At 38.6% G+C, this 21736-nt stretch overlaps 1 protein-coding gene across 3 annotated transcripts in view; it reads left to right on the top strand.

Moving 5' to 3' along the window:
• The window catches only part of Cpq (carboxypeptidase Q), a 441859-nt gene that overhangs the window by 191968 nt on the left and 228155 nt on the right, over positions 1-21736 (top strand). The gene's annotated exons all lie outside the window — the stretch shown is intronic.

Here is a 21736-nt window from a genome sequence, read left to right as displayed (position 1 = left end):
ACCCACAGTTTATGTGCGGTTTCCAGTTTTTATGTTTTTTTAAAAAAATAGTCTTAGAGGTATATCCAATCTCTCTATACTAACAATATTAAATAGCTGGGACAAGTTACTTAGTCTCTGAGTTTTAGAGAACTTATCTGTAAAAATAGGATAGGTATATGGAGCCAACAGGATTATTATGAGAACTAGATAGATAGTGCACATCAAAAAGCCCAGTTCAGTGTTTGGTGCCTTACAGGGGCTCACTGATTTGAGTTTATGACATCTGATGTGCACAAAACAACTTTCACAAGTTCTCTAGCACAAACATCTTTATTAGTAGTAATTGAAGTTCTAAAAATAAAGCTCAAAAATAAAGTTATTCAGAAATTTTTTGCTTATATTTTGATGGTATCCGTGGAGTGAAGGCAGAGTTCACACTAGTATTCGATGATGTAAGAGCAGGCCTTCTGCACAGGGCTGGATGGAGCATTTCTGTGTTACAGTAAAGATCATTTTTCTGTTTAACCCCTTTTTTCCCTTCTCAAGTTGCCAGCTTCTAGGACTAGGCATCTTCAACCTTGGGGATGTGGTCACAGGAATGATGGAAAAGCAGATCTCAGTTGACCCTAGCAGTGAATTAGCTTTACAGAAACTATGGTTTCAAATGTAGAGAAAGAAACAGGCTGAGCTCCTTGTCCCTCTGGGAAACTGGTAACAGCTGAAGAACTAGGAGACTCTATTCCAGGTACAGAACAGTTAGACTCACAGTGTAATCCTTACCACTTTCCCCCCACCCACAGTCAGTAGCTCCAACATAAAGTTTTGCCATCTTCAGATTGCGTATTAGAGGTTTAGGATTATTTATCATTAGTTGTCTGGGTGAGTTGGCTGATACTGGTCCCAAGGATGGGTGGCAGGGTCAGCGCGAGTTATTGGCATCTTTAGACTAGAGCAGTCAGAGTTGTCAGGGTTTTCAACTAGAACATTTAGGCAAAAGAGTTCTCGAGAGGCACATGCTGGGGTAGTGTTAGCTCTGACAGTGTCCCGGATGCCACTCACATCTTCCAGCTGGGACAACTTGAACCTGTTTCTCAACCCAGCCCAATTTGTTCATTTTATTTTTTAAAACCAGTTTTATTTTTATTTTTATTTATTTTTTCTTTTTTTTTTTTAATTGTAAACAAATGGGATACATGTTGTTTCTCTCTTTGTACATGGAGTCAAGGCATACCATTTGTGTAATCATAAATTTACATAGGGTAATGTTGTTTGATTCATTCTGTTTTTTTTCCCTTTCCCCCACCCCTCCCACCCCTCTTTTCCCTCTATACAGTCCATCCTTCCTCCATTCTTACCACCCTCCTTAACCCTAATCCTAAACCTAACCCTAACCCTAACGCTAACTCCTCAGTTTTATTAATGTATAGTTTACATAAGTTAAATTTATCAAACTTAAATGAGTAATTCAATGAATTTTGAAAATATCCACAGTAATGTAGCCACTACTACAACTTTAATAGAGAGTGTTTTCCTTTTCCTGAAGATTCTCTTGGGGGTCTTTGCAATCCATATCTTTCTCTAACTCCTTCCCCGCTGGCAGCCACTGACCTGCCACCTAGAACTGTGGTTTTGTCTTTTGTAAAAATTTCATATTTAAGTGAAATCATATCTTTCATATCTGACTTCTTTCACTCAACGTAATGCTTTTGAGATTTATCCCTGTTATTCTGTCAGTTATTTCTTTGTATAAATTGATGAGTAGTATTCATTATATGGTTATACAGCAATTCGTTTCTTCATTCTGCAATTGGTACACATATGGTGGTGTTTAGTTTATGACTCTTAGGAGTAAAATGTCTGTGAATATTCTTTTTTGTTTTTGTTAATGCATATGTAATAGTGGGGTTCATTTTGGCATAATCATACATGCATGGAATATAATTTGCTCTATTTAAATCCCCAGTACATCCTCTTTCCCTCCCCTTTTCTTCCCCCTGTTCCCTTTGCACTACTGATTTTCCTTCTATTTATTTATTTATTTGTTTTTTAATTGATGCTTCATAGATATGCATAAAGGTGAAATTCACTATGGTCTATTCATATATGTACACATAGCATAATTTGGTCAATTTCATTCCACAGTTCCTCCCTTTTTCCATCCTTCAGTCTTCACTCTCAATCCCCTTTCTCTACTCCACTGATCTCCCTTCTATTTTTAATACCCCATCCCCACCCTGCTCTGTGTGCCTTTTTCCCCCTTATTTGCTCTATCTTCCACATGTGAGAGAAAACATTTGACCCTTGACTTTTTGAGTCTGGCTTATTTCACTTAGCATAATTTTCTCCAGTTCCATCCCTTTAACAGCAAATGACATAATTTCATTCTTCTTTATGGCTAAATAAAACTCCATTGTATGCATAAACCACATTTTCTTAATCTGTTAATCTGTTGACCAGTACCTGGACTGTTTCCATAACCTGGCTATTGTGAATTGCACTGTGATAAACATTGATGTGTATGTGGCTCTGTAGTATGCCAATTCTATTTCTTCTGGAAAAATACCAAAGAGTGGGATAGCTGAGTCACATGATGGTTCCATGCCTACTCTTTTGAAGAATCTCCACATTGCATTCCAAAGTGTTTGTAATAATTTGCAGTCCCACCATCAATGTATGAGTGTACCTTTCCCCTCACATTCTTGCCAGCATTTATTGTGTTTCTTCTTGATGATTGCCATTCTGAAGAGAGAGAAAGACAGAGATATGAAATCTCTTATAGTTCATTCCATTGGTCTTCTTGTCTGTTTTGGTGTCAATACCATGATATTTTTGTTACTATAGCTCTGTAATATAATTTGAGATCATGTATTGGGATGTAGCATTGTTCTTCTTGTTCAGTATTGCTTTGACTATTCTGGGTCTTTCATTCTTCCAAGTAAATTTTAGGATTTTTCTTTCTAGATTTGTAAAGAATGTCATTAGTATTTTATTGGCAGTTTAATTGAATCTGTATATTGCTTTTGATAAAATGGTCATTTTTATAGTATTAATTCTGCCTATTCAAGAACATGGGAGCTCTTTCCATTCAAGGTCTTCCAGTTCTTTCTTCAGTATTCTGTAGTTTTCATTGTGTAGTTTCACTGTAGAGGTCTTTCACCTCCTGGGTTAGATTTATTCCTAGTATTTTATTTTCTTGAGGTGTTGTCAATAGGATGGTTTTCCTGAGTTATTTTTAGTATATTCATTATTGGAATATTTTTGTCCAAGTCTTTCTGTAGACTTACACTTTTATTTCTCTTGGGTAAATTCGTAGGAGTGGAGTTGCTGGATTAGTCTGAATTTTAAGCACTCTGGTCTCTGTCAAGAGCTTCGCTTTGTATTCTTTAGGAGTAGCACCTTCTCCAGGTGGGTGGATGAATGATTTTAGAGTGATCTCAGGACTCGGGATTAAATTTTCAACCATTGCATTGCCTGACATCCCAAGAGTTGGTCATAAATACCTTATTCTCAAGATATGAAAGGTATACTATCAAAAGCTCTCCCACAAAGAAGTCGTAAAGAGCATAGTGAAGTTCAGACTGTGTGGCTATGTTTTGGGGGGAATCTGCCCTAGAACAGGCTTAAAATCACAGCAGATATATAGACTGTGAAGGCAAGTGACAAGCACCTCATCCCCACCTCAGATGTTAGGTCCATTAACCAAAAGACCTGAGTAAGCACTGTTCATCTCATCGCTGGTTAGTGTCACCTCTTCCAGGAAGCCTCCTCTGGTAACTCTCCTCTTAACCCAACACTTTAAGTCCCTGTTATGGTGTTGTTTCCCACTAAAGTTTGCAAATGCCCTGAGAACTGGCACTATGTTTACTTTATTTCTTTTCTTTTTCTCTTCTCTAATGCCTATCCCAGGACTTGGAATCAAGTAGCTTCTCAACACATCTTTTGTTTTATTAAAGTGAAGAGAATAAGTGAAAATGGACATGACTGGAAGATTTTCTCAATCTTGATCCTTTTTAAATCTAGAAGTTTTCCTGCCCTTTTAGAACATTGATTGTCTGTTGGCATATTGGATTTCACCACTGAATTGTGCTCAACATGTCCAGAGCTGAGCACATCTACTCCCTCATGTCTCATCCCTTGCCTTAGTTTCTTGTGCCTGCTAAATGAACCATATCTATCTATGAGCACAGCTACAAAGCTTCAAGCTATTTTTCAATCCCTCCTCCTTATCACTGTCTTACAGTCAAGCATCACATCCTGTTCAGTCTACTTTCAACATATTTTTGGAAAAAAAAAAAACCTGTTTCCACCTTGCCTTTACTGCTGTTACCACCCCAATGCAGGTCCTATTACCGTCCTGAGTTTTTCTTCTTCTGATCTCTTCCACATTCCTTCTGTTCTTTGCAAGGAAGCTCAAAATAATTTTGAAAACACTGATCTCAGTGTTATTTCCTTGCTTTTTGGCGCCTCTCTGATGACTATGAGGTAAAGATAGTAATGAAGGTCGATGCTGAGGTGAGCAGAAGATGCAGGGAAACAGAAAGAGGGAGGAGCACAGAACGTGAGGGTTAGATGGGAGACAGTTCTATTAGGAAGTTGTACGTTTCCCTTCACACATGAATAGAATATGGGGATGAAGAAAGGAGGAAAAGGAATATGTGATGAAAATCCTAGGCCAACTACAAAATGTTCTTTCATAGTCCAATGAGAGAACTCAATTCTCTTAAACTCTGGCAAAATTTCCTCAAGTCATTAAATTTTATGTATAATGATCAGTAATGCTGACAGGGACATGATGTTGGTTTTGATAGTTTACATTGACTAACTTATCCCTGAAGCATTCTTGCTACTTTGTTCCACAGCGAACTAGAGAATAGTGGTGCTAAATAACTGAGTAAATTGGTTGCAGTGGAAATTCTTTCTAAAATAGGAGAGGGTAAACTGAAATCTCCATTATTCTGCCTGAAGGTGGGATGTGCAGGGTGACTTGAGGATAGGCAGAGGAGAGGAGGGTGGGTTAACAAAGGCAGTGCCTGAAATAACACTCAGCACAGTCCCTTATGTCTCACGGTGTATGCCCAGAACCTGAATAAAAGTGAGCAGTTTGCATGTAAAGAACCTTCTGCTTTAGCCTAAAAACCATTGAAAGATGTAGTGAATTTCAGCTCTGGAAAAGGGTTTATATGATTGATGAAGTATTAGCACATTTCAAAACCCTATTGCATAATCCAGCCATAAGCCTGGGATAAATTACCAGAGAATTTTTCAAAATGCCAATAATATGAATACTTTTTTTCCTTGGGATTCAATGTGTGAAAATAGTAGAACAGGGTTATTATGCACATAAATCTTACTCTTTTCCCACAGAATCCATGGTGGCATGTTTTGGCTCCTCCAAAATGAGGATTCTCTTTCTGCTTTGACTTCATCAGAAACTGGCCTTTGTGTGAATAGGTTATGTTGCAGGATTTAGCAGATCTTGAACTTTGGAAGCTCCGACATTAACCTCTGAATTTCTTTCTCAGATAGCTTTATTCCTGGGAAATCATCTGTGTTAGTCAGCTTTCCATCACTGTAACAAAATACTTGAGATAACTAACTTACAAAGAGAAAAAAATTATTATGGAGGTTCTAATCTAAGATCAGGCAGACCCATTGCTTTGGACTGCTGGTGGGCATGCTGGATGGCAATTGTGGGGAGCCCTTGGCAGAGCAAACCACTCACCTCATGGTCAGGAAGAAAAGGAGGAAAAGGAAGAGATCAGGGTCTTACAATTCCCCTTAAGGATAGACCCCTGGCTATGTAAGGAAGTCTGTGCTAGGTTCTACCTCCCAGTAGTGCCAACCATGGGAACCAAACCTTTAACCCATGGGCCTTTGGGGAACATTCAAGACTCATAATATAGCCCTATGGTATATTTGTGAGACCTATCCACGACTGAGAATGACATAGGGAAAGCATGTGAGCTTTTTTTAACTTCTGATATGATATTCCATAGCACTAAAATAGCAATAAACCCCCATTCATTAAGAAATTATTTTGTGTTTGAAATTCACAGGAAATTTGTTACCATCTATTAATAGGAATTTTTAAAAAAAATTTTTTTAGTTGTTGATGGACCTTTATTTTATTCATTTATTTATATGCTGCACTGAGAATCAAACCCAGTCCCTCACACATGCTAGGCAAGCACTCTGCCACTGAGCCACAACACCAGCCCAGTATTATGTTTTATTAAATCAATAGAGTTGATCCTAAAACTTAAGACCTCTTAGAAAGAGATAGAGTAGGCATTCTTGGACCAACTCTATGGCTTTCAGGTGAGGAAATGGAACCTGGAAGTTACTATCCAAGGGGACACCATAAATGCATGATAGGAAAACATATGGAGCAGGACTTTAGGTTTCCTGACTCTCATTTCTTCCTATGCCTAAGAAATTCCTTTATGCCTGGGATCACCTTAGCTGAATGCTGTTTAAATCTGAGGAATGTAGAATTGATTCAGAATATAAGCAGCACCATCCTTATCAAGTTATCACACAAGAGAAATTTATGTCTTTCCCTTAGACATTTTCCTCCTGGCATCTCTTTCCTATGCACAAAGAGCTCTCAGATATTGAGGGCACCCTCCATGGGATTTCACCTGGAAACTTACCTATGCTTGGTCCATTCCTTCTTCTCATTATCTCTCAAACAAGCCCTTCGCTGGTGACCTTTTATGTTCCTTGTCACTTTAGAAAAGGATCTGATGATGTATGACTTTTGTGGTATTGATGACTTTATGATGTCCCTTTCCTCTGTGCCCCACCCCTGACCCTCATCCTCATCAGTCTGGCACATCTGTGTAGCAGAAGTTTATAGACAAAGCCACAATACATTTACCAGTTGCATCATTAAAATATAACAAAACACTTTTCATCTTCAAATAATATTAGACTCACAAGAAGTTATAAAAATAATGCAGAGAGTTAAGGTATACCCTTTGCCTTATACCCTTTAACGTGGTTAGTTATAACATCCTATTGAGAGATAGTACATTAACTGGATGAGGAAACTGGTTAAAAGGTACTCCTGAGAGAGAAAGTAGCTTTTTTTTAAAGCGTGACCTGCCCCAGGGCATCCTCTGTACAGCATCCGGTGCAGGGTGGACCCTGCTCTGACCTTAGCTCTCAGTCCTTTCCCAGGGTTAATTTCTGATGCTTCCATGATTTTCCATTCTAACAAGTAAACAAATGAACAAGTAACCCAAGAGGAGTTGTACTCAAACTGACTTGAACAGAGGGCAAATGGATCTGAAACTAGTGTTTCACTTCACCTGCTGGAGAGACTAGCAGGGGATTCTCTAATGTTGACTCTAGGGGCTGGCCCGTTTCATTTGATCCTCAGTGATTTCCTAGGTCTTATTCTGAGATTTTCTCAGGAAATGCAATATTTTTAAAATGTTAATATATTCAAGAATTCCTCTGAGAGGATTGTATTAAAAGAAAAGGGTTTTGGATTTGCAAGGGAGGGGGATTGATGTTATCTAAACACTTTCAGATAAAGCCTTGATGAGGGGAATTGTTTTTCATACTTATATTTTTCCTATAACAGTTATTTTCTTGGATTCAAAGAAAAATTTCAGTTTCATGTGTCAGTATTATTTCAAATATAATGAAGCACTATGAAGACCAATGGGAAATATCAGCATGAAGGTTCCAGACTTTCCACTGAGCATTCTTTCTCTTTGCTGTGGGGCAGGGCTACTCAGCATGGTTGCTGTTGACTCTCTGGGTCAATAGTTCTGTCCTGGGCATTGCTGAATGTCCAGCAGCATCCCCAGTCTACTCCCTTGTATCACCGCCCCCCCCTTCTGCCTTCTGAGGTCTTAGTCATTATTTTTAAAAATGTAGTCAGATAAAAATTTTATCATGAATGGGTAGTACACTATGTGTACTATTAGACAAGGTGTTAGAGAAGAGCAGAATTTCATGGAGTAGGAGTGTTACTGAGTTTTGTTTTCAAATAGTTAGAAACTCTGCTATTAAAAAAAACTTAGAGGCTCTTCTTCACCCTTTAATATTTTAACCTAGCGATATGCATTGCATATCTTTAAGAGGGAGCTTGGCAATATTCCCCAAATTTTTGATCATGGAACCTTTTTTCCCAGAGTATTTGAACATGAAACATAACTTGGTAAACAGTAGAATAGAGGAATGAGGTCCACTGGGTAGGTTATGTTTTGATTTCTTCTGCAGTCTTTTTCCTTATTATTCATTAATTCAGCAGACATTTATTATCTGGTATGTGTCAGGCACTCTAGGGTTCAGCAAGAGCGTTGGGTGGGAAGCTCTGTGTTTAGAAAACAAAGAAGAATTCAAATCCTGCCTTGTACATTTCATTGGTAGATTATTTTACCTTTCTAGATATAGATATTAGCCTTTCTTAGGGGAGAGTTTATGCAAAAGCAAGGAGTAGAGACAAAGGATGGTCACCCCAGGAGTGACAGCCCACAGTGGGCTTGACATGCCATATGAAGGGCTGTGGCTTTGTCCTGTAGGCAGCAGGGACTTGTGAAGGATTTTAGCAGTGGATTTTCCTTTGATTTCATTCTGTTCATTATTATACATTCGAGTAGGCAAAGACTAAAATTTAGTCAGGAAATAATAGACCTTAAGCTAAAATAGTCGAAGTAGCATTGAAAAAAAGAGAAGGATTCAGAAAATATTTAGGAAATAAAATTGGTAGGAGTTGTTAAAGTGAGAAAAAGAGAGAAATGGAAGTTTGGATGACTGAGAGAGTTCATTCATTAAATCCACAGGAATTTATTGAGCTCCACTGGTATTCTGGGTGTGTCAAATTAACTCACGGCACATGGGTTTGCACAGTAGGGATGGGCAGTTAAATAAGCAATTGCAGTAGATGGTGGTGAGTGCCATATATAGTGGGACAAGATTTGATGGCTCATTTCAGTGGCAACCATCCTAGTCCAGAAGGTCAAGGAAGACTTTCCAGGAGATTCAGTTTATTCCTACGGCATAAGTAAAAGGAAACCGTGCTAAAGGTTATAGGACTGGAACTACCATGGAGTGTATTCCAAGCAGAGAAAACAGTACATATGAAAGCCCAAAGAATAGTGTTATTCTGTTTTTAAGGGATGTGATTTAAGTTCCTATAATTTCTGAATCCATTTGATAATAAGCCTTGTTTTCATGGAGTTATGCTGTAAAATAACCTGGAGAAAAAGGCATGGCCTATTTCATGTATGTGTGTTTTTAAAAATAAATTATTGAAAAGCTCAGCAATCCCCTTGGAAACTGCTTTAACGTTGACGCTGTCAAGACCCTTGTTGAAGTAATACACAAAACCTGATTGACCTGGTGGACAAACTCATTCCATACATAATTGAGTAGTTAGAGGCTGTGCAGCAAATGCAACTCCGTCTTTCATCTGAATACATAGTCTGATGATTTGTAAAACCTTCCCAGTGAGTACAGCAGGTTATTCTGCCTGGGTGGGAGCCTTTTTACTAACTTAAGCAGCTGTTTAAACTTTCATAAGCAAAGTAATTATTAAATCTTTCATGAACATATTGGTTGGAACATTCGTTCACATCTTAACCTTGAATTGGAAAGTTTTGAGGGTGGGGTTAAAGGGTTTTAAGCTGGCAAATTCATTCTTTTTTTTTTCCTTTTTTATTATAAACCTTTTATGGCTTAGAACCAGCCAACCTAAATCATGGAAGGAAAAATACATGTGTGGCAAGCATGAGACATTTCATTGTTTGTTTTTCAAGTTTCTGAACTATGCTCATAGCTATGCATGCCTCTGGGCTCATAAAGACAGCAAATGGAAATAGCTTGAACCAGACAGGCTGTTTTAGATAGATAGCCACCCAGGTAGGCAAGACAAACGTTGGTGATTACTCTTTCCTGGAGTCAAGTCATCTTGGTGTGCCAAAATGGGACCTGCAAACAGGAGGATTTTATTTTATTTTTCATAGGTTGAACACCTTGCCCTTAGGAATGATGGAACCATTTGCTAATAATCACAATCACAAGATGAAGGATACTATACAATTATAGAGCACTTATTAGGTGGCAGGAATATTCTAGATGCTTCTCATACATTATCCCCTTTAATCTTCACTGCAACCTTGTCAAATAGGTAATGATGTTATCCCCACATAACAGATGAAGAAACCAAGGTTTAGAGGGCAAAGTTCACAAAGCATCTGAGAGGCAGAGCTGGAATTTACACTACTCGAATCTGTCTTATCACAAAACCTGTGTTCTTAACAATTCATCCTCCTGTGCTTCTCAGTCCCCTTCTAGTCTAGTTTGTAAAATTCTGCTACCTGACGACTTTCCCCTGTTTAACCCAAACTGAAAGGAGTTGGGACAACCATCAACACCAAATGCTTCTATAGCAATGAATGCTTGTTGAACACCTACATTGTGCAGGACACACTGGTTACGAGCCTGGGAAATATTATGGGACAGAGAAAAGATGAGATAAAAGGGTCCTTGCTTGGTGGCAGTAAGTTTTGGAACTTAAGCTACAGTGCTGAGGCAGGGCTCATAGCACTGCAACCTGGCTGGCCCAGTACTAACAGATGCATGGAGCAGTTTATGATTTGCAGTGTGCTCTCACTTATATTATCCCTGCTTAATCGGCAACAGGGCCAACTATTATAATAATACATATTATGTATATTTTATATATATATATATGTATATATATATATACACTATATAATATATATTATAATTCCCACTTGAAAATGAGGAAGCTGAGTTTCAGAGAAGTTAAATAACTTGACTAAACTCAGTCATATACCTAACAAGTGGGAGATTTAAAAAAAAAAAATACAAAATGTGATTCCTCCTTAACTTGCTGTGGTCATTGTCCAGAGTCCTGAAATTTTATATAGCGTAAAATATATGCTTTATGGATGTCCGGAAACAACCTAAAAACTGAAAACATTTGCATAAATAATTATGACAGTAATGATAGAATAAGATAAATGTTTGTAGTTTTTTAAAATATGTCCACAAATTTTTGATCTCCTTTTGAAAGATGGAGCTGAGTTCTCTTCCCCTATGTGTGGGCTCTACCTCATGTCTTAACTTCTAATGAATAAAAGGTAGCAGAAGTGATGGTGTGTGAAAGCCAAGATTTGAATGTAAAAAACACTGACTTAAAAAGCAATGTGAAGCGGGAGAGTAGCTCAGCCTGTAGAGCGCTTGCCAAGCGTGTGCACGAGCCCTGGTTCGAATCCCCGGCGCCTTGGAAGAAGCAAAAAGTGAAAAAGCAATGTGGCTTCCTTCTTTCTCTCTCTTGGATCACTTACTCTGGGTGAAGCCAGCTGCCATATTGTGAGGATACTCAGGCAGCCTTGTGGATAAGTTCACGTGATAAGAACAGAGGCCTTCTGCTGTTAAATGGAACAAATGTGTCAATAAGCAAATCCAAGTGCTCCAGTCTGGCCCTTAGAAGGCTACAGCCCTGACCCATATCTTGTCCACAACCTTGCCAGAGACCATGAACTGGAACCAGCCAGTTACACTACTCCCAGATTCTTGATCCACAAAATCAGTGTTAGATAATAAATGATATTTGTTTTAAGCCACTAAATTTTGGGGGAAACTAATATAGCAACCAAGCAGTATAAGATATACAGAAAAGAATAACTGGGTCTGAGTTGCTACAAAAGCAGAACATTGAAAGATTAGAAATACAATTAAAACCTTACTAAGTGTACAAATAATTTATTGTGAGACGTTCTGGCAAAGAAAAGAGAGTGTGTGAAAAGCATGGAAGATGTGTCATAGCAAGGCCTGTTGATGAAACTGCACAGTTCAGGACAGAACAAAACCACACACCTCAAAACACAGCATTTTGAGTATGGGAATCTTTCTATGAGAATTTCTTATATCATAATGTAACTACCAAAGTTCTTAAAGTAATTGGGAATCTACTATGAGTTAATTTCTATATGGACTATTTAAGAAGATAAGAAAGCAATGAAAACAACATTTGAAATATTTCCCTCAAAAATTAAACCCCTCCAAAATACTGTATATCCTTAAAGTGGAGTCTAGGCTATCCAGAATAGCACCCTCCCTGTTTTTACTTCACTAAACTGTCTGGGTCCATGTTGTGAAAACTCTGTCTTAAATGTAGAGCCAAAAAGTAACTAATGAAGAACACCTGGAGTCCCCCCAGGATTTCACCACACCAGTTCTGCTACAACAATCAGGTAGAAATTAACGTTTTATAACCAATTAAATGTTTTGCTTGGCATCAAGCTACCCAACTGAATTTTTCAGAAAGAGAATTGCCCAAATTGACTTGTTATTCTATGCCATACCTCATTCATTGACTGACTATTTATTGAGTGCTATCCATGTGTTACCCACTGTGATAGGCCCATAAACCAAACCTTTATGGTTGCAAAAATCTGTTGGCATCCCAGTTTCAGCTCTACTGTTTTTTAGTTAATAGCCAAGTTCCTGGTACAATGACTATGCTTATTGTATAAGTTGGGTTTTTAGTATGAAATGAATACCTACTCTTTTGACAAATAGAGAAAAATTAAAATAATCTTTCCTTGGAAATGCTAATGCATTTCAAGGAGTTGCTCTTATCATCTTGCTGTACTTCCCTATAATTTTTCTATGAATATTTTTTCATGGTTATCATATTTTATAGATACTATCAAAATCTATTTTTATTTAGTGTCGGGCAAAGAATTCTTGAAACAGAATTTTTAACATATTTAAGTTATGGCTATTTTATAATTTATTTAGCCTGTTATTAGATTTTGTGATTGTACATGATTGACATGCAAAAATGATGTCATAGCTAAATAAATACGTAGCAAGGGAATTTTGAATTTGTCTTTTGAACTGTATATAGGCTTTGTGATAATTGGGCAGTTTTAAATAATATTCAACAGGAAGCTTAGGAAGAGGTTAGCATGGCTCTGTCCTTGCCAAAAGAACTGCCTTAGTAAAGTTCCATGAGGGCCATCGCAGCCATGTGCCGAAGGTGTCATTATAGTTACACTGCTTGCTAAATTAAGCATGAATGGTGGCATGAAGAAGATTATTATTCTGAGCACATTATTGACTCTTAATTTAAGGTTAAACTAACTTAATTTAATGTCATGTGAATTTTTTAGCAGCAATTATGGGCAGTTAATGCGTGTTCTTTCTTAGTCATGCCTCATCTCTTTGCAAATTTACAATATTTCATTCCAAATTTATTCTGACCAGATTTGTAAGAAGCATTTTCTTCTCTTTCCTGAGTGTTTATATCAGAAGGCTTTGGAGGTTATACTGTCGAGCCCCATTGTATATTTTCATGTTGAATCTCTAAGAAACTGGCCTGCATATGAGGGCATTAGAATCAGTGCAGATCAGGTACTAGCTCAGTCCTGTCTTCATCCCTTAGGGATAGTGTGTGGACAGTAGAGATGCTATCTGGACATCTCTTCCTGAGTCTTTCTCCTTTCTGTCTTGCATACTACCACCCAACCAACATCCCTTCAATATATGTCTCTGTAGAAGTATAAAAAGTCAAAGGCTTCATATTTCTTCAAAGATCATAGTCAATATTCCTCAAACCTGTCATTCAAAGCCTGTATGTACAAGACGTTATGCTGTTCCTACCTTTTCTCAATGGTAGCCTAATATTCTGGAAACCCAGAAGACATGTTTGGTGTCTTCCTTATCTTGGTGCCTTCCCCATACTGGCTTCTTGTCTATATCCACGTGTTGAAGTTTTACCTACTCTTTAGTGTTCATTTATTCATTCATTGTTCCAATAACATTCGTTTACTTAATAATTTCTTAGCAAAGTAGCTATTAAGTCAGACACTGTCAAAGGCCCACTCAAATGCCACCTCTCCTAAGAAACCTTTCCTAACCATTCAACCACATGCAATGTTCTCTCTTGAGAAGTTCCATTGGTCTTTTTATGCTTCTCTTTTGTCACAAATCCTCTGCCTCATTTCTGTGCCTAATGTATGCACTCAGAAATGTTTCTTTAATTAAAGAAAAAAGGAATGAATTGATGAACTAATAAATAAAATTATGACTTCTGTACCAGCAGATGTTAATGACCAAAATAAAATAGTTAAGCTAGAATAGAAACTTAAGACTGTCATGGGTTTCTAGTTTATGAAACACCCACAATGTGGTTTCCATATTGGATCATATTAACAGAGAAGGGACATTAACAGAGAATTCCCATTCTCTGATTCCTAGATCTTTGCACTTTTCCAATTATGCTATCAAATTCAACTCCACTGAACAATAGAAGTCATAGACAGTATTGCTTTTCATTGAAAGAATGAATGTGTCATTATGAGAATGTGTTTTGGATATGATTTATTATGGTTTAGATGTGATGTCCCCCAAAACTCACATGTGAGACAATACAAGAAGGTTAGAGGAGAAATGAGTGGGCTATAGCCTTAAGCTAATCAGTGAATTAATCCCTGATGGGATGAATTGAGGAGTAACTGGAAGCAGGTGGGGTGTGGTTGGAGGAAGTGTTTCACTGGGGTGGCTGTGGGGTATGTATTTGTATCTGGTGAGTGGAGTCTCTCTCTCTGTTTCCTGATCCTCATGTGAGCCGCTTCCCTCAGCCATACTCTTCTGCCATGATGTCCTGCCTCATCTCAAGCCCCAAGGAATAGAAACTGCTGTCTGTGGATTGAGACCTTGAAACCATGAGCCCACAAATAAATTTTTCCTCCTCTCTACTTGTGCTGGTGGGGTCTTTAAGTCAAAGAAGTGAAAAAACTGCCTAAAACATCATTGAACAGGAAGATTAAGCAATGAGTAAGGACTAGGGACCATGATTAGTTCCTGTTAGAAATGAGCTACCAAAACAGTAATCATAGCAGTCACTTGGTGTTTACCATGTCTCAGGGACTTTATTGCTCATTTTCTCATTTAATCCCCCAACAGTTCTATGAGTCATATAATTTTATTGTCCTTATCTTAGAGATAGGGAACAGGAAGCTTAAAGAGATTAAGCAACTTGTCCTTGCCCACAGGACTAGTAAGTACAGGGGCTAGGCAGATTAAACTTTGGTTATTCAGTTTCTGAAACCCATGAGCTCAACTCTATGCAGTTCTTTGACTACTTATGATGCTACTGTATGTGTGAGCTTTGAAAGTAACACCTGAAATGATTTTTATTTACATAGTTGTTTCTGTATTAGCTCTATTAAAGAAGAATAGGACTCGGGGGTTAAATTTTTTGTTTGTACTTTGTTGATTTTTTGCAGGAAGGTTGTTGAAGCCACAGAAGGAAGGCATCTCAAGAACTCACACTGTTTGACTTGTTCCCTTTTAATATTACACAGTCCATTCAGAAACATAATAGGGATGACTCTCCTTCTGGAGATGATCATTCCTCCAAAATCTGGAATTATTTTGAATTCTAGTTTTTAGAATAGACTTCAAGAGCAGAGAAGGGTAAGATGTAGGGACTCCCTAATTAAGGAACTGGGCATGCTTGAGAAAGATGGTTTTTCTTCCCAGTATCCTTTCCTTTGGAAGTAGCCCCTCTCCTGATATCTGTGCTCCTGGTGGACTGCTGACTCTCACTCCTGAGAAACCGGGATCTTGAGCTGAGACAAGCAGGTACAGAGCAGGTTGGGGCTGAGTCATGTATGATGATGGCCTGGACAGTTCAGGATCTCTGAGCCTTAGTTCTTCTTTCTGCAAAATGGGATTCATATGCCTCACTGAGACATTCAATGAGAATGGTAATCCTCACTGAGGATTCAATGAGCTAAGTTCCATGAAAGCTTTGGCCTAAGAATGCTATACAATGAATGTCAGTCACCACTCTTTAAGATTAGTAGTCTTGGATACAATTCCTTTTTTTCCCCTAAAGAAATAAAGGCAAAAGCAGACTTTCTACTGAGGAGGCAGGAAATGCAGACTCAGTGAAGGTACTTGAAAAGAAAATTCAACCATTCAAATGATGAATTAGCAAAAGATAATCAGGAGATTATAAACTGTGGGATGATGAACTGCGGCTTTGTTAGACTACTGCTGTTGAAACCCATGATACTCAATTCTTTAAAAATCAAGGGTACTAAAGAAACTCAGGCTTCTTGGGAGGGGGAGAGCTGACAGGATGTAGAGAGAATAAAAAGACTGAGTCTATAAAGGAACCAGCCGTCCAGCTATCCATGGTCAAGTCCTTCTTTTAATGAATAGAGTTATGATGACGCTCCAGCATATTAATAAATGTCCCACTCTGGGTGGTGAGAACTTCAAAAGTGAAACAGTGCTTATTGGATTTGATAATAAGAATATAGAGAATTATAAATGAGATGTCCAGGAGGCATCTGTGTTAAGGAAACCTAGGATCAAGACTTTGTGTATTCTAACTGATGAAAGGTTGTGGATAAAATTAGGGTGCTGTGGTGGAAAAAGAAAGGATCCTGCTAGCTGGAGGAACACTGGTATGAAGTGATCGGGGAGTTTTGATCAAGCATGTATCTTGATCTTTAATATAGGGGCCTGAAGAGAGTAATAGAAGCCATAGGTGCAGCCACATACCTGATTAAAATTTGACTTTTTGCTATAGTATTTTAAATTTGAGCAATTACCACTTACCCACAGTTGTACAGAAAGTAGATTTTTTTAAAGTTTGGAACGCAATTTTGCATAGACAAGAAACTGCAAATGACTCTTTTATGCATTCTAGTATTAGGTGTACCAGAACAAGGAATGAGAGTAGGAGGAAGTCAGTATGAAGAGCACAGGATGATGGAGATAGAGACTTTCTTCAATCATCTAGGCAATTAACTAGGGACTTTGGGCCAACTCTTGGCAAAAGAAGAAAAACAGATGGTTGTTGTCTGTGATGGTTTCTCTCTATCCTCTTCTCCCAGTTTCCACATACCCTTCTCCCTAATAGAACCCTCTTCTTGCACAACAACCCAATGAGAGGTGTCATCCCAGTGTTATAGTTGAGGAAAATAAAGCTCAGATAGATTTCTGTAACTTGCTGGTGCCTGTTTAATAAGTAATTGGGGAAGGTCAGTTTCATAATCAAGTATGTCAGACTCAAAAATTCTTGACCTCCAACACTTCTGGTTTAGAATATCTGAGTAAATAGTGTCACTGTAAACAATGGAATATGGGTTGGTGTAAGTAAGAGAAAAGGAAGATAAACTTGGTTTTAGAGCTTTAGAGTTTTGAGCTTCCTTGAGATAGCCATGTTCTGCTTTCTAGACATAAGGAATATATCTTGGTTTGTTGCCCAGTGGTGGAGATCAGTGAACTTGGAGTATTTCATTTGCTGCAGAATTAGTCATAGATGGATAGGTAGATAAATAGACATGATAGATGGTTAGATATTAGATAGACAGGCAGACAGATGGTTGTTGGTGAGGTGGGTGTTTGAAAGTTGGAAAAAGTCTCCAGTTACTAGTCAGTATTCCCATTGCTTAGTAACTTTATTTATACATGTAGCCAGGACAATTGAAACTTTCATATTTATTTTTTTGTGCCTCTAGGCTGATAGTCCTGCCTGTGCCTGGTACATAAGTGACAATTTTATATTATGATCATTACCCTGGCTCTTGGAATCCTAGAATCTCCAGGTTGGAAGGGAAGTTAAATTTTCTCTCTTGAATTTGTTCTGTAGTCAGATGTTGCTTTAAACCTTCATGAAGTCATGATTGACACATTCCTGTCCTTCCGATAGCTCCTTCTATGAAAGTTCTCGCTTTTGAGGTAGAATCTGCCTTGTGTATAGTTATTCAGCAATTGTTCCTAGCTCTTCCCTTGAGGGCTCAGCATACTTTGGGAAACAGTCTCCATGCTCTTAATGTTCTTTTCACTTGGCTTAATTTTTTTCTCTGTTTCTTCAGTAGTTCCTTGAAGGACATCTTCCTTCAGGAGATTTGTTGGCCCAGGTGGTAGGACTGCATTTAGCATATGACTCCAGTGTCCCCCCCTTCAGGCATTGTCTTGCTGGCAGAAAGCTGCTCATCCAAGTCTACACCTTCTCCTGGTATGGACCATACTCAGTGACTGATTCTGTTATAAGTTTAAAAGCTCAGTTATTTCAGTTCAATTGAATGACAACTCTTTTTAACCATTTTAGTATTCAGAATTGTTCATGAGGCCAACTGAAGCCAGTGTTGGGCTGCATTGCAATTTGACTGCCCCTTCTGTCCCTTCTTATGTCCTTTCCCTCCTTTCTCAGGTGTTCATCCCAGGGGTATGAACTACACATGCCAAAATTTGGCCCAGTCTGCTTCAAAGGGAGTCTGGCCTATAATATATGACATCAGATCTTTTCAAGAAATCATTCCAATTTGTTTATGGACTTAGACACTTGTGTAGGGCTTCTGGAGTAGATGGATACCTAGGAGCAATATCCTATATAAGCATAATGTATTTGGATATGAAGAATATGTTGAAAAAAAATTTCATTACTATGCATCCACTGTTTAAAGCTCATATGGTTCAGAAATTTTTCACTTGGGGTATCTTACCTTAGGTTCAAAAGCAGATCCTGAGACAAGAATTTACATTTGAGTAGCTTATTTGGAGAAATGATCTCAAGGAACAGAAGCAGGGCACTTGGAATATCAAAGGAAGGATAGCCAATCCAAGGTGGCATAACAAAGCCTGGGTTCAGAACAAATCCAAGAGAGAAACTTCCCATCCTACCTGGAGATTCTAGGATTCCAAGAGTCAGGGTAATTCTCATTACTGAGCCACTTAACACTATGGGCAACTGAGGTACATTCCCAGTTGGGACCTTCTGAGAAGCCATGTAGAATCATTTACCAGAGGATGAAAGAAGAGCATGTGTTACCAAATCTTGATCCCAGTGGGCCAAGCCTTGCCCCTTGACGTGTTAATTTCTTTGTACTTTCAGGTTGTGTGTGCCTCAGAATGGCAGAGTGAGTACTGGTCAACCTCCCAGGAGACAGACAGAGAAAGCCCTGGGCAGAAAGTTAGCTAAAGCAAGGTGCTATCAGATTGCTACCATAAACAAGTGCTTGTTGTAGCAACAGTGGAATAAAATGTTGAGATGAGAGGATGTGAGATAGTTTATAAGAAAGAACTAATTTAGGGGGATAACCATGGCCAGTAATGTTGAGTTTCTAGAGCTCTCTTGGTGAAGAACAAAGTGCATTGAACTAGATTCTCTCCTGTCATATTCATGGAAATACTGCCAGCTTCCTTTTCTCTGATCATAAGGGACAGAGAGACTTTCTGATGAGTTCAATGCAATAAAGCAGTAAGCACATGAATAAATTACTTATCTTGGCTAGCTAGATTTGTGACCAATGAAATATCACGAAGAGAAATCACAGAAAACACTATAGAAAGGCCCACATACCTCACGTGCTTTAATATCTATAGTGGACACTTATTACCAAGTGGTTTGACAATGGTTTTTCTATGAGTTCTGGAATGTTTTTGACTTAGCTGCTCTGTGTCTACTATATATATATAGTGCCACTAGAGATTCAACTAGAATGCTGTTAAGTCATGTGGTGGTTCATTGTTAAATTGAGGTGAGAAGTGAAGTACCTGGGAGAGGGCTTGGAATCCAAATGAATGATCACCTGTCATTGCACAGACTGTGACAGTGTTCTAGCATCTCATCCTGTATAGAAATTGCAGTCCTTTATTTGTGAATCACCACTGAAATGATTGGTCACAATAATCTCATCATTTCATAGTCAGTTTTTTGTTGGAACTTCCTATGAGCTCATTCTTGGGTGCCTAGTGCTAAAGGCATGGGTTCTCTTTCATGAGATTTGAGTGATGTAATCAGACAGCCAGTTAGAATTTGATTTACTTTGGGAGAGCTTTGAGTCACAAGGCTGGCATGAAATTGTCCTGGTAGAACTTACCCTAACAAAATGTCAAAAATTTCATATTTGTCACCTAATAGGAATTTGGCCTAATAGGACTGAGAACTTGGTGACCAGGAGAGGCTGGTGAAAACTGTATGTCAACAAGATGAGATATCCAAAGTACGGAAGAAGTAAGGTTAGTTCAGGTAATGAGAATAGACTGGGTTCAGTTTAGGAAACTCATCTCAGAAGTAGGAATCTAGTTAGGAGATAAAAAGAAAGACATGGGGTCTGTTAAAGAACCTAGGAAATCAGAGATCAGACTGCCGAACAGATGTCTAACAATCTCAAATACATATTTTGTGTCACTACGTGTCAGACACTGTTCTCATAATTTGATGTCTAAGTCATTTTGATTCCCACAGAACGCTTTTGAAGTAGGTGTCATTATTATTATCATCAGATCTATTTAGCAGATGTGGTAACTGAGGCATGAAGGGATCAAAATATCCTATAACTAGAAAGTAGATAAGCCTGCCTTCAAATCCAAGCAATGTTTTCCCAAAGTTCTTGCTCCTCTGAATACTATTAGGGTTTCCACACCTGTTTCTGGGACAAAAGGCCCTTATATATTATAAATTCCCTTGATAAAGGAAAGACCAGTTCAGAATGTGGCTGGGTGCGGGGGAGAATGCAGTGTAACAGTCCCGCATTTCTATGCCTCCTCAGGTGTGTCTGGTCAGCTGCATCTTGCACTGTACCTCCTGGTCACTTACCCTGTACCTTTCAATCCTTGTCCTTTCCTACCACTGGGCAGCTGGGCTGCAGCCTGTCCCATGCTTGGAGCTTCTGGTCCTTCCAGCCCCTTCAGAACTTGGATGAATTTCTAAGCCATGGTACATGGATTATGGGCCCATGAGCATCGGAAGTCAGTTGATAAAACTTGGAAATGCAAGAGGATTGACTCTGTGGCGTGAGATTTGACTAGAGGAAGGCAGCTAATGGATTCCTTCATCTTCCTCTGCCCTGTTAAGTACTCAGAGGCATGAGTTTTCCTTTGGGCTCATCCTGCGCCTTGCATCAAGTGGATGCACCAGTGAAGGACCTGTCACATCTCTGGTTTATTGATAAGCAGTAGGCAACACAGTGACACTTCCCTTGGCGTTGCTGGGCGTTGTTCCTCTGAAGGAAACTTCAAAGAAGCATTAAAGGCCAAACTGAGAAGTTGACCTGGGATAAAATGTGGAAATAAATGGAATAATGGACATAGTTCTTAATACTCCATTGTTCAGAGACAAGATATAGATTCTTTGAAAAATAAATTCAGAATAAAGCGGAAGTTGATATTATGACTAAAAAGTAAAGTCAGTACTTAATAACCAGTTGCCGTAATGTGAGCACTTATAAAGAAGGAGGAAGGAATTTTAGGAGGAAAGAATTTCCCAATCAAGCTCTCCATGTCAGGTTTGCTTATGGTCTGTCATCTTCATGTTACCAACGGCCAAACAGCTACCATTTTCTGCACACTGTAGTGTGTCTGACACCATGCTAAGTGGTACATATATACATATTTCTCATCTACTTCTTCAAGGTAGAAAATTGAGACTCAGGAAAATGACTGACAAACTGCTCGAGTGTAAGAGCTAGATTTCCAAGCCAGGTCTGCCTAGTTCTGAAGACTATACTGAAAACTGCAAGGTTCCTTTTCAAAGGAAGTGATCTGGAGCAGAGAAAAGTCACATGGAGAGAAAATATGGCATGAGAGAACCTTATTTCTTTTTATAATTGGCTCTGAAAGCAACTTGTGGTGAAGCCTGCTGCTGGTGTTTGAAGTATCCTTGTCTCTCAGGAGGAAGTGCCCATTCTTGGGGAACAGACTGAGTCTTCTTGAGGCTGGAGTACTGTCTTTTTTTTTT

The sequence above is a fragment of the Sciurus carolinensis genome, chromosome 1, assembly GCF_902686445.1.
Source record: "Sciurus carolinensis chromosome 1, mSciCar1.2, whole genome shotgun sequence".
In the NCBI taxonomy this organism is placed as follows: Eukaryota; Metazoa; Chordata; class Mammalia; order Rodentia; family Sciuridae; genus Sciurus; species Sciurus carolinensis.
The sequence above is the reverse complement of the archived record's forward strand: the minus strand, read 5'-3'. Positions and strand labels throughout refer to the sequence as shown.